The sequence below is a fragment of the Mesitornis unicolor genome, unplaced genomic scaffold (genome assembly GCF_000695765.1).
Source record: "Mesitornis unicolor isolate BGI_N332 unplaced genomic scaffold, ASM69576v1 scaffold7473, whole genome shotgun sequence".
NCBI classification, from domain to species: Eukaryota; Metazoa; Chordata; class Aves; order Mesitornithiformes; family Mesitornithidae; genus Mesitornis; species Mesitornis unicolor.
The window spans coordinates 1-9517 of NW_010172506.1; positions in this window are offsets into that span (position 1 = coordinate 1).

Genomic DNA, 9517 nt, shown 5'->3' on the forward strand with positions numbered 1-9517 from the left:
CATGTCTTCCCAGCGCTGTCAGTCGGGACTGGGAGGCTGGGGGCCTGCCTGTGCGTCCGAAGTGAAGGGCGATCCCGGGGAACGGGAGGCCGGCCGGCAGCGTTACAGGGACTTTGGAGCGAGGGAAGGTGAGGGTTAGCATCAGCCATCTCAAGAATGAAGGGGGAATGTGTGGGGAAAGTGGCACCGTGAGGGGAAGGTATGAGGAGAAGAAAGCAGTTTAAGAGATTTTTAATTTCAGCAGCTTGTTGCTTGGGAATTAAAGTGTATGGTAACAAATACTGTACTGCCTTCAGCTCTGGGGCCCCCAGCACAAGAAGGACATAGACTTGTTGGAGCAGGTCCACAGGAGCGCCACGAAGGTGATCAGAGGGTTGGAGCACCTCCCCTGTGAGGACAGGCTGAGAGAGTTGGGGCTGTTCAGCTTGGAGAAGAGAAGGCTCCAGGCAGACCTTCCAGTGCTTAAAGGGGCCTGCAGGAAAGGTGGGGAGGGACTTTTTACAAGGGCAGGTAGTGATAGGAAAAGGGGCAACGGCTTTAGACTGAAAAAGGGTAGATTTAGATTAGATTTTAGGAATAAATTCTTTACTATTAGAGTAGTGAGACACTGGAACAGGCTGTTCAGGGAAGCTGTCAATGCCCCCTCCCTGGAAGTGTTCGAGGCCAGGTTGGACGGGGCTTTGGGCAACCTGGTCTGGCAGGAGTTGTCCCTGCCCATGGCAGGGGGGTTGGACTGGATGAGCTTTAAGGTCCCTTCCAACCTAAACCATTCTATGATTCTATGAAATACATTGCTCTTTAAATTTTTCACTTGCTTTTGTATGTAATTTTGGATTTGTCAAGGATGAGGAGAATTAAGAACCTACTGTTCCAGAAACCATATAAACCAAATTACTGTGCATTTGAGTCAGCAGAGTGGGGGACCAGTGGCAGAAAGCTGAGCGGTTGTGATTCTAGCTCCACCTTGTAGAAAAAGGGTGGTCTATGATGAATACGTAGTTATGCAATAGGGCATCCAGTCTGTAATACTTACAACACCGAGTGAGTATTGGGAACATACGCTTTGTCTGCCAAAGTGAGGCTTTTCCAAATGACTTGTTCGATGCACACTCGGCGTTGAATGGGACAAAGAGAGTCCAGGAACTGAGTCTGTCACTGCAGCTTTTTGAAAAAAGCGTTAAATACATCAAGTCTCTGAAATTTGTTACTGTATTTCAGCACCTGCTTTGTGGTTCAAGGTTTCATTTTCAGTGTCCTTTCAGAGCTAGAATAGAAATGCTTTAGTGATGACTATATTAGCATTAAGAAAATGGCATCATTCCACCACTTATTATCCCTGATGTGAACACAAAATTAATTGTTAATTTTCTATGGACTAGGCTATGTTTAATTGGCTAAGCTAACAGACCCTAAGTCTAGATCTGTTTTCTTTTATTTAGTAGCTTATTTTTATCTTGTAGGACACAGATGACTTTGGAATGAGAGGGACATAATGCTTCTGCCATATATAGTTCACAAAAATAATAGACACTTTTAAAATAAAAGGCTTGGACCTTTTCCTTCTAAAATAAATGACAAAAATTCATAGATGCAAGAATTCAACTTCATTCTTTAAATTTCTAAGCTGCACTGTGGCAGTGGATACCACAAAGACAGCAAGGCTGTCAGTCTACTTAGCAAAACATTTTCTAGTCCCTGTTTTGAATAGAAAAAAGCAGTAACAAACCCTGAGAAGGTGGATTAACTAATACCTGAAGTTTAAAAGTTTAAAGTATGAAATAATGAAATTTTGTTTCAAGAAATCCTCACCAAATGTTTGCCAATCCTTCTGCTGACTGGTTATTCTAAGTCACTTGTTTCTTCTGACCTTGTATCTGCTTTGGTGTCACCTAAGATCAGTTTCATTAAGTGCAACAAGCCTACAAACATGGAGTACAGTTTGGAATAGTTTGGAACTGAATTGCTCTGGATTTTTCCTTAATCTCTGTTTCCTCCAGGTATTAGAAATCTGTGCAGTTTATTGGTGCTATGCTCAACATAGCTTGAGGTGGCTTTAGGACCTTCCCTAGAGAGTTTCTCTGCTGGGGCAGATGGGTCAATATATTTACTGGTGAGATGTAGTGCAAACAGCTTTACCTTTGGTAAATAAGAAAATCTACAGCTAACCATGGCTTTGCATTCTAGGCGGCATCTCAGACCACGACAGAAGTGTTTTCTGTGTTATTTTCTTGAAAGAGGAACTTTTAGTTCTATACTATTCTTATACTCTATACCTTTGCTGAAACCGGCTAGATGCTATTCTGATGTGGAGCAGATGGTTTCCTCCCTTGTGCCTCCGGTCTGCTGCGGTGCTCAGAGATGTGTTGTGATAAGGCTGCCACAGCAGCATTTAAAAGGTCTATTTAACTCGTGTTTCAAAAACAGGACAGTGGGAGTGCTAGTGTAATAGGCAGGATGCAAAAATATCTTCGCTGAAGGTAACTGTAGTAAATCATAGTCGCAGAGGAAATACTGTTGCAAATGGGGGAAGTGCTTTCCTCTATATTTTTCTAAGCAGGAGTATGCCCTCTTTGTAAGTGATGTCTGAGTGACATCTGGAAGATAAGCAACTCCATCTGTCACAGTAAAATTTCCCCAACCTCCTCTTCGTTCTAGTGGGAGAATATTAGTTAAAGGGTCACCGAAGGCTGAACTTGAGAGGCTAAAATATCAACTGAATGAACCCTTGGCTTTTACAGACTCATTCTAGCTATGTGGCTCATGCAGGCAGATTTAAAACAGAACTAAAAGGCCAGGAAAGAATACTTCTTAGAAAATCAGTGGCTGCAGCTGGTATTTTAAGACCCTTCAGAATCTTTTGCGACAAAAAATACAGCTGCCTGTAAGGCCTGTAAACAGATGGCAGTATTTCTCTCCATCATTCTCCTAGTCTGTGACAACTGTTTTCTTACTATTGAAGGTTTTGCAAGCTTTCCTTAGTCTAGACTGCCAGGCAGCATGAGCTTCCTCCTGTGAGCTGCTGAGTGATTTTGAACGTCCATTCACCTCCGAGCAGGTTGAGGCTGCTGTCTGCCTCGCTGGATCAGACTCTTGGCTCTTCTTTCATAACTGCCAAGGTCTTTCATAACCTCTGATCTTTCATAACCCCAAATGCTAGCCAGTTCCTCTCACACGCCTTTCGTAACCTATACACCCGCCACATGTTTAATCTCATTCATCTGTAATAGGCCCGTCCCGGATGAACCTGAAATACTGGTGTTTCGCGGGTGCTTTGTCTTGTCTGAATCCTCCTGAACACTGACTCAGATTCGTGTAGAGGTCGGACTTCCTTCCCTGAGACAGCAAGCGCTTGGCAGAGGGGAAAACCTGTTCCCTCCAGTCTCAGAGCAGAAAACAGGGCATAGCCCTGGATTTCCTTCTCTCCCAGGGTGTGAAGCCCTTACTAAGTGTGGCTCAGCTGGAGGTGGCAGCCTCCTTCACTTCCTGTCCTAAACCTCTGCACAGCGTTCATCGGCGCGGCTGCTCTGCATGCCACCTGGAGATCCCCGCTGTAGTCTGCTTGGTCCGTGGTGCAAAAAGCAGGCTCACTCAGAGGGGAAGCCGCTGCAGCTGAAGTAGCTTTAATTACACCTCAGCCAACAGTTTGCCGCTTTCTCCTTTGACAGGAATTGCACGCTGCAGTGATGCAATAAAATCAGTTGTAGTTTTTGCAGAGGGAGGGTGACCTCTCTGTAGCTAAGCCAACTGTCAACAGGGATTCTGCAGATGTCTTCCAGTGCAGATTCTTGTCACTTCATGGGTTTGATGGATGATCTCTTAATAGGGAATTAAATGGGAGAGCAAGTGGCTAACAGCTTTAATAAAAAGAGAGGGCGGGGGGGAGGAGGGAAGAAAAAGGAAGTAATCTTTTGGAATTATTAGCCTGAGTGCGAAAGAGCATTTCCTCAGTATGACAGCCAGAGGCTTGCTGCACTGTTATTAAAGCATTTCAGTGGGAATCCATGCAGATGGTCTTTTTACACAGCATAGGATTATATTGGATTAGTCATATAAAATTGTTGTTTACTGTCTCTAGCCCTTCTCCCTGGAGCTTTTATCAGTATGTCATGAAGAATGAAGTTTGAGTCTGCCTTGAGGAAGTAACCCAGATGACAAGCTTTTTGTTTTTGCAAACTACTTCAATATTAGGGTAGTTTAGTGCAATCATAATGTTGCAGTGAGAGATTTTGTAGCTGATGAAAGAGGGTGTTTGGGACAGATTTTTGTTTTGCCGTTTGGGTTTACAAGAAGGGAGAGTATTCTCTTCTTGCTGGACTCCCTAGATGACCTTTGTTGATCGCACTTCTGCTTTGTCAGAGATGAACAGGAATTACTGACACTGGCACTGTTTTTCATAATGCTCACTAATGACTCATTAATGACATAACGCTTGATTAACGCACCATTCTAAGTGGTGTATTGGATGTTTCTTGTGTTCCCTTTCTGTCATGCAGGGTCATATTCTGACCTCCTTTCTTCTCTACATCCAGAAGGCCCAGGGATCGCTGCTTGGACACCCTCCACATTTTCCCTCCTGCCACAAACTGACCAAAAAGATAGTCTCAGAGCAGGAGTCTCTCTTCAGATCTACCCTGGGGGTTGGTTCCTGTGGAAATCAATGTTTTTGGCTTCAAGGTCTGACAGACAGCTCTGCTGATAAAATGGCATCCTTCAGTGTTTTCTGGAGTCTTCAGATTGGTTCTGTCATCCTGGGAAATTTTCCCTTCCAGGAGGTATGGCTGCAAGAGATTTCCTGGGGTGCAGGTGCCTTTCGTTCTCCACTGAGAGGTGTTTTTCTTCTCTGGAGGGAGTTCTGTGGACAAGGTAATACTGTCCCAAGCTGTTGCTCTTTTCCCTAGACCATGTCTGTGCGTACAGAATAATACGTGGTAAGGGTATTTTTCCCTGGCCTTGAAGGGAGAAGTGGCAGACTGTCTCTGCCACGTGCATGCCAGTATTGTTTTTTGAACATTATCCACTGAAAATGCTAAAAATAATAAGCTTCCTCCCCCCAAATTAAAACAAACTAGTATTTCAACCGGATGTTTCTATAACTGAAGGTTGATACAGAACTTCTGTTAGCGTGCTGTGCTGTGGCAGGGATCCCCGTAGCCTAATTTGGTTTAATAAATATTACCTCTGTTTGGTTTTGTCAGTTTTAAGATTAAATTTATTTCCTCTTATTCTTATATATTATAAGAAAAGATTTCTTGTTTCTAATGCTGCAAACAGTCATCTTAAATCCATCTTGGTGATTTTCATCTTGATATGCAGGATATGTTCATGTTTTGAACTGAATTCTGAACTTTTGCATTTAGCTGTCCTCTGTGGCCGTGCCAAGGCTTGGGAAGTCCAGACTGCTTCTCCCTGTTCCAAGGAAGGCACCTGGATACAGACAGGATTATTACTTCCTGACCCAAGCTCAAAACAAGATGGAGAAAGGGCCATTTTCTTGTGTTGACCACTTTGTTTGAGGTCATTTCATGATTTTTCAGCTGGCGTTTGTGAGATTGGCAGCACTGATTGTGCCAAAGAAGGTAATGTGCAGAAAGACTCCATGTGCCTTGCTGTCTTCTGGCCCCAAAGGGACTCAGAAGATGTTGCTGACACAGCTGACGGATGGAAGAAAAGAGATTAATTTGGGGCAGGTGAAATGTTTTTACAAAGGCATGTAGGTTTTCACAGGAGAATTTTAATTCCTGGAATATCTTGTGAGGATGGTAGGTTTCTGAGGGTTGAAAGGACACATACTGCCCTTTAATCTGTGTGGGGAAAAAAGGCTATGCTTGGAGTTATTGTAGGGTTGCATCAAGTAATCCTGTGCTTATATATTTTCTGACAAATTAAATCAATGATTTTGGTGCACATGTAGCTGAAAGAAAGTGCTATGGGTCACATTCCTGGTGTTTGGCAGTGAGTAGCAGGCTCAGCACCGCTGGAATCGATGACATTTTCATTTGTGAGAAATGTGTCTCTGTTCATACCAAGCTGAGTTAGAAACAGAAATGCAAGGAAAAAAGAATGTGTTCAACCAACCAGCTGAATAACAGTGTGCAGTGATGCTTCTGCTGTAATTGTTTACAGCGGAAAGTAAATATCTTAGCAGTATTTCATACATTTACTGCCACAGAGAAGTGTTTTAAAAATCAGGTATTGTTAGTATCTCTGGAAAATGAATGGTTCCTAATCAAGTACACAAAAGTCTTCTATCATTTGTATGAACTGTGATTTGTATATACATGCAGGCTAATACATGCAATCTTGATATTTGGATGCTTCAAAATCTGATGTCCAGTGCTACTCAGTCCTGGGGCATTTTTACAGATCTATCGAGTATCATTAATTTGGAAGAACAGATGCTTATTTCAAAGTGGAGTCACTCAAAATCAGTGAGCACTTTTGAAAATGTTTGATTCTAATGTGCGTGATAAAAGCTACAAGAGCTTCAGCTGTAGATTCTCCCAAGAGTTTGAAGATAGAAGTAGGGTTTTTTGGTGTCATTTGGATCAGCTCTTTTTGATAAAATCTGAATCTTACACAAGCTCCCTGCAGGTCTACCTGCACAGCTGAGAAACCTGGCAGTTGTCTGCTTCCTCCATCTATCTTTAATTCCCATGCCAGCCACGGGAAAGCAGGACAGAGGAAGGCCGCGCTGCTCAGTTTCTAGGTCAGAAATCGGGAACTTGTTTCACTTTTAGCTCTGTTGGCTCATTTCCCAACATTTCTGTGTGTCGTTTTCCAGCCTGTAGAACAGAGATGTTCTACTGGTAACAGTTTTTGAGTTCTGAAAATATGTGGATCTTACAAACTGTGCACAGCTGCTGCATCCTTGTCAACTCCTGGGTAAGCAGGAGAGCAGCAGGGTGCCCAGAACTTGTTATGTTTGGAAGACTATGGAAACAGGGTCTGCACATTGCGTATCTAAGAATGACCCAAGACATACTGTGGGCTTGTTTTCCCTGCTGCTTCTGGCCTGTTTAGGTTGTTCTCTGAGTGCTGCCCAGTGCTGCCCTTTCCGTGCCTGCTCTGGTTTCTGGAGAAGCCCTGAATTAATCTATCTGTGCATCCTCCTCTTTTTGTTTTACTGCTCCACCCATAGTATTTAAAAAAAACCCAACAACAATCCAAAAACAAACACCTGGGTACTGTAGGAATGTAAGTCGTAGTGCGCCTTGCATGTTCTTTATAAAATACTATACCTTGATACTCAAGTGGCATTGCTTTGTACGGTATTAAGCAATTATAACTACTCCTGACATTCTCAATATTGAGCAAAAATTGTTCTCCTACTCATACCATCTACAGTGAGATACTGGTATGTAGGCTATGCTGGATTCCACTGTGCTGATCTTTCTCCACCACACTGCCTTATGCTACAGATTCCCTTTGTCACTTGAAAAATTATTTCTGAAACAGTAATCTTACAAAGTTTTGCAAAATATCAGAATTAGTATTATATCAGAGCATATTCTCCTCTAAATGAATAACAGGGAACCATTGAAATGTTGGCCTAAATGGGACTTTAAAATGATTTTTTTGGTCGACTTGCTGTATGCCAGTGTGCTGTGCATATTAGACACAGCTGTATCCAAAGTCAAGCCTGATCATTTTTTGGTCTGTTTGTTAAAACCTGTAGTGAGGGAGAACGATGTGTATTTTTATTCTTTGATATTAAGAACATTTTCCTTGTCATCCAGCTGAAATAATCTCTGTTGGAAAGTAACTTTATTTCCGCTCATCCTCCTCTAGAGGACACAGGAAACAATTATGGCCATCCTTTACAATAACCAAAAGACAAAGTCAGTTAAAATGATTCTTGGCAGTGTAGTTTTCTGAACTAAACATAGTTATTTCAGTCCTTCCTGATCTGGTGTATTTTCTTCCTCGTGTAATTTTTATTCCTGTTTTCTGGACACCTCAGGAGCTCACCTGAGATATTGTTTGTCCTGGATAAAACAGAACAGAACTGAGTAATTACCTCTCAGAATATTGCTACTCTGTCTCAGAATGAGATTTCCCTTTTTCTGCAGCTTCGTTGTGTTTCTGACTGGTATTTTATCTCCCAATTTTATGTTTTTTATACTGCTACTGTAGCTAGTTACATCCAGCTGTACTTTTATCAAGAAGTGACTTCTTGGTTTTCATACTATGCACTCTGAGTTGCTAATTTATTCCATGTTAATTGCTGATTAAAGTAGCAGTTTTGTTGCCAGACTATTTGGGGACAAGCTGACTTGTCACAGGCCCCAAGAATTACCAGTCTTGTGTGGTTGTGTCTGCAATTATGGAACCACTACAGAAATCTTCACAGAGAGAGAGATTTTCTGGCAGCAGTGACCAGCATGGGCACACTGTTCCCTCCCGTGCATTCTGGGATTGGTGAAAGCCTCACAGCATTGATCTTGCATATATTCGGCTCAGCACACCAGCTTTTACCTTACTCTGTGACCTCTGTGCGAAGTGCAAGGAGTTGGCCAGATGGGTGACAGGCTGATCTGGGTTGATGGTGGTGGAGAGATGCTGGGGTTGTGCCCTGGAGCTAGAGGTATGCTTCACCTCTCTTAATCTGACCCGTGTCTCGTACCATGTATTAGGTGAGTTGTAGACCTGCAGTAGGCAGTAGTGAGCTGCTGTCATCTCCCCCCTCTTTTCCCACACATGAATGGTTCCTCACAAAAATTGTCAGGCTCTGCAATCTGGGGAGCTACATGGTTAAGATGGAGGGGCAAGTGGCATCGAGCAACGTTTTACACCAAAAAAACCAGAGATGGCAACATGAGATGAGCTATAAGTCATAAGAGGCAACATTTTATACAGAGACAGGGGAGGCAGAGAACAAAGGATGACTTAGATGTGAGACATTGAGAATGAGAAACAGGAAAGGTTTTGAACTGCCAGTAACAAAGGCTATTGAAACCAGCAAGCAATAATCACTGTTTTGGGTCAGTCTTGCTGTGATGGGCGGTCTCTTCTTGTGATTGGTGAGTGCCTTCTGTTGGTATGTTATCTGCAAGGTCCGGTGATTAGGCGGGAAGGCTTTTGCCCTGCCTGTGTGCCCTCCAGCCAGTTCGCAAAAATCAAAGACAAATAGCAGTAATACCAAGTACCAGAAACACTAGGGATACAAAAAGCCCACACTGGGTAGCAGCAATACCGGGCATGATGTTACCTCCTGCCCCGGTGGACATCGCTTGAGCAGCCTGTGCCGTGGCTTCTGTTGCGGTGGGAGGTGCAGAATACGCGTTTGTAGAGACAGGTAACTTGGTGTGTGTCGGTGTACAAACGTGTCCATGCAGCTCTGTGTTCCCAGTCCCGGTCACTGAAAAGAAAATCGCGAATAAAACTGATGACAATTTAAAAGAGAGGGGCTGAGACCAGATGTTTTTGCGCTGGCTCCGGAGGGTGAGATCCGCAGCTGCAGAAAAGCTGAATCCGGAGCACCGGCGGCTGGGTCAGGAGCTCCGGTGCAGGCTGGGTG